Genomic DNA, 4,567 nt, shown 5'->3' on the forward strand with positions numbered 1-4,567 from the left:
CGCACAGCACTGATTAAACATGTTGGTTGTAGGATGCTGACACGTGTTTTGATCTGTTTTTAGCTTATTGCTGGATTTTTTAATTATTATTTGGATGTTTTAGATTAGCTGCCTTTGACTGGTTTTACTGATCATGTTATGTTTTTGTTCTTTTTGTCGCTCTTCCCCTTTTGCATCAAATATTCCAAAATTAGAGGCGTTGTGTTTGTGCAAGGCTTTTGCCATCTAAGAACCAAGAGGCAAAGAATGAAGTGCATCACAGAATGTCACATTCCTGCTTTTATCATTTATTTTTTATGCTGTGGTGATTTTAAGTTGCTACTCCTGCATTCCAACAGCGGTTGACAAATCAGATCAAGAAAATGGTTTCAAAAGCAACCCTGTCCATCATGTCCAAATTCCTTTCATATGTATCAATCTCTCCCTCCTTGCACCATGTAATAACCTATGTTGTTTAATGGGTTTTCTCCCTTTATTAATGGCACAAATCAGATAAGGTTAAGCACTTTAGCTTACTTATTTAAGTAGGAGATGTTATATTCCCTCCCCCTCCTCGCTGGCTTTATCTGGATTGCTTAATTTCTATAAAAAATCTGTCTGGAAATCTAACTTTTGGGTTGCTGTTGTGATGAAAAATGCAGTCTGCGCTGGCTCAGGGAAGCAAAGTAACGTAGGAAGCTTAATATTTATTTGTTGGTTATTTATTAAATTTGTATACCGCGGTTCACAACATAAAAATACAAAATGAGAATGCAAAATATACAATAAAAACAAGACCCAAATCCCCCCACAAACCAGTAACTCCCCTCCCATAAGCCTCCTTATGCTAAAACCAGGGGGTGAGTCCGCCAACCCTCCTGGGCCCATGTGGAAATCTGAGGAGTTAAGGCACCACAAAATACCCATTTCACAGAAGGAAAAATGGGTGATGTTCTGAAACCACTACCCACAACACAATCCAAACCAGCATGGATGTAGTGGTTAGAGTGTTGGACTAGGGTCCAGGAGATGAATTCAAATCTTCACTCCACCATGAAGCTAATTGGGTGTCTTTAGGACAGTCTTCTCTTAGCTTAACTGCTTTGCAGAGGATAAAATGGAGAGTAAGAGGGTGAGAACTGTGTATTCCACCATGAGCTGATGCGAGTTGTCCTCCTAAATTTCTGAAGGGCAGCAAGATGGCTGATCTAGAGGAACAACTGAAGCTGTGTATCCCATTAGCCGATTGCAAAAAATCTAAATTCATATGCAACATTTTTCTTTGATATGCAGATTCTTATTTCCCCTGAAGGTACTGAAGATGTTGATTTCTGCCTCCCTTTCCCCTGTTGTTGTGTTTTCCCCTATGTCATTTTGTTTATTGTAACCTCCTTGGGGCAAGGACCTGCCTTCTTGTCCCTTGCAAAGTGCCAGGCACATTGACAGATGGACCACAAGCAATTATACTGAAAAAAAATCAGTGTAACTGAATCTACAAATGGTTGGGGCAATGTCTTGTGTCTTTAAGAGTAAGCATAATTGTTTAAAAGTATTTTTTAATGTTGTATTTTGCATTGCTGTCACCCACTCTGGGACTTTCTGGTGAAGGACAGGTAAGAAATATAATAATAATAATTGTCATTTTATTATTATTCCTAGATTTGTGTGTGGTATACTGTAGTGGGTAGTGTCGAACTGGGACCTGGGAGAGACAAGGGTCCAAATAAAATTTGCTGGATGTGACCTTGGAGGCCAGTCACTGACTTTCAGCCTAACCTACCTTGCAAGGTTGTCACAGGGATGAAATTGGAGGGGAAGAGGGGGTTGTAAGTAAACTTGAGCTCCTTGGTGAAAAAGGTAGGATATAAATGCAACAAACCAACAAATAAATAAATAAATAATAAACATAATATAAAACTCTTTTATTTCATTATTCTTAGATTTATGTGTACAAATAAAATAAAAGTTCATTTTAAACCATTTTAAAACTGAACATTATAGCAATGATTCTTTATTCTTTAAGAAGCAATTATGTTTAATGAATGTGGGGCGCTAAAATGAGCTTTTTAAAAAAGTATGTTCAGCATTGCAAGAAAGATTCTGTATACATCCTGAAACTGCTGGTGAAAAGCTTGATCAGCTGAACTTGTATGGAGAGGTGTTGACATTTTTGTTTTTTTAAAAAACCAGTTGTTTTAATGAATAGGGAATGTTTGTGTGTGTTTCCTTTTTTATAAAAAAGAAACAGAAAGAAAAGGAAAGGGGAGGGGAGGAAAAAAAGACACTTTGGTGTCATCAGCAAAATGCTGAGCGTAGTAAACATCTTTCATGACAAAGAATACAAATACTCACAATAGCTGGCGCTGGGCCTCTCTGCTTTCAATAGTTAATACCGACATGCACACAAGCGACCCTGGGCCCCCCTGCCATCTCACTCAGAACGCTGCACCGAAAAACGTTGCTATGCTGAGCACACTTTTTTGGGGAGGAAAAAGGGGACAAAAGTGTCTTTGTTCTGTCTGTGTTGTCTAGCAACATGGCTGGGCCAGGGACCAGCAAGAAAGCTCTGTGTGTGTATATATGTTTCTCTTTTGCTAACCAGAGGGTGCTTTCATGCAGCCACTTAACGTAGGTGCTGTTTTTATTTCATAGAATCATAGAACTGTAGAGTTGGATGGGGTCACCAAGGCCATCTAGTCCAACCCCCTGCAATACAGGAATCTTTTGCCCAACGCGGGGCTCGAGCCCATGACCATGAGGTCAAGGGTCTCTCACTATCTACTAACTGAGCTATCCCCACTCTGATGTTATTAAGGTGACAGGTACAATAGAGTTCAAAGCTATATATTTCGGAGATTAAGGCTCTCATGCTCTACTGGCTGAGCTATACCATACGGACTTAGCTGTTGCCAAAAACTTACACACTGCTCAATTGTAGCAGAAAAACCTCGAAGCGGTTTACAAAGAGAATAAAACTATCAGTAAAAACAAGCACGGCCAACAGCCAGGGATTGTAGGAGTTGTAGATCTGCATTATTTGGTGGGGAAAAGTTTCCCCACACCCAAGTAAAAGGGAAAACAATTTCTGTAGCTGCACTGCGTAAGAACGTAAGAAGCGCTTGCAGGATCAGGGCCGTGGTCCCACACCAAATGCACATTTTATTTGTTTATTTAATATCCCACCTTTCTTCCAAGGAGTTCAAGGTGGCGTACAGGGCTCTCTCAAAGGGCTGCCTTTGAAATGTGATCAGAAACTTTGACTGGCTCAAAGAGCTGCAGCCAACCTGTTGACAGGGGCTGGTTATAGGGAAGCAGATGACTCCTTTGCTACAAGAGCTCCACTGTTTCCAGGCACAATTCAAAGTGCTGGTTGTGACCTATAAAGCCCTACGTGGCTTAAGTCCAAGCGATCTGAAAGATGGTATTCCCTCACTTGCCCAGGCTCTGAGATCTTCAGGGGAGGCCCTTTTCTTGGTGAATAAATTAAAGCACATCGCTTCCCCCAAAGGATCGTGGGAACCTGTTCTCCCCCCCCCCGCCCCCAGAGCCACAATTCCCAGAACCCAAACTACTGTTCCCAGGACTCATAGAAGGGATCCTTAGGGTCATCTAGCCTAGCTCACTGCAATGCAGGAATCTCAACACACAGTCCTCCATCCAATTTGAAACCATACCGGACTCTGCTTAGCTTTGCAGATGTGCTAGCATTTTTATTGCTGCACCACATAAAGGGAAGAGGCACACTTTATAAACGTGCCTTGGCTATGCTCTAAAACGCATGGTGTGGTTTACTAGGGATAACCTCACAGGTTGTTAATGAGTTTTAGTATCTGCAAGTTGCTTTGAGTCATTTTCAGTGGATAAAGTGACAACAACAACAACAACAACAATAATAGATTCAGGTATGTAGCCGTGTTGGCCTGACGCAGTCGAAATAAAAATAAAAATTGTCCAGTAGCACCTTATAGACCAACTAACTTTGTTCTGGTATAAACTTAGTTGGTCTATAAGGTGCTACCAGATAATTTTTTATTCCCGCCCCCAATAATAATAATAATAATACTACACTTGATCTTAGCCAAAAGGCCGAGAAGTGATGTTGATGATGATAATAAAAAATGGGGTACTAGCAGCGGTGGGAATACGATGTGTACCTGCTATAAGGTGGCTGCTGGTTCGATTCCTTTCTATGGTAGAAGTTATTTTACACTGTAAAAAGTACTCTTAAAGTGACATAATAAGAATAAGAATGGTGCTACGAGAGGGACTTGGGTTCGATTTCTTTCTATGCTAGAGGTTATTTTAATTTACACTGTAAAAAGTATTCTTAAAGCGACCTAATCTGTCCCTTCACTAATAATAATAATAATAAGGATAAGGATGGTGCTGCGAGACTGACGCGGGTTCGATTCCTTCCCGGGGCAGAAGTCATACTCCAGCGTGAAAGGTATTATTGATACCTTCATATACTATTTCCTCCCTTTCCTACGGAAAGAGCCGTCCGCAGGCGGGAGGAGGCTGCCGAGATCCCCGCTCTGACAGGGCCGCCCTCCTGTCTCGGAAGCGTCGCCCGGAGGGGAAAGAGGCG

At 41.4% G+C, this 4,567-nt stretch overlaps 1 long non-coding RNA gene across 1 annotated transcript in view; it reads right to left on the reverse strand.

Annotated features, from left to right (window-relative positions):
• The window catches only part of LOC309358035, a 143,182-nt gene that overhangs the window by 31,779 nt on the left and 106,836 nt on the right, over positions 1-4,567 (reverse strand). The window lies entirely within an intron of this gene.

The sequence above is a fragment of the Podarcis melisellensis genome (assembly GCF_964234715.1).
Source record: "Podarcis melisellensis genome assembly, chromosome: 15".
In the NCBI taxonomy this organism is placed as follows: Eukaryota; Metazoa; Chordata; class Lepidosauria; order Squamata; family Lacertidae; genus Podarcis; species Podarcis melisellensis.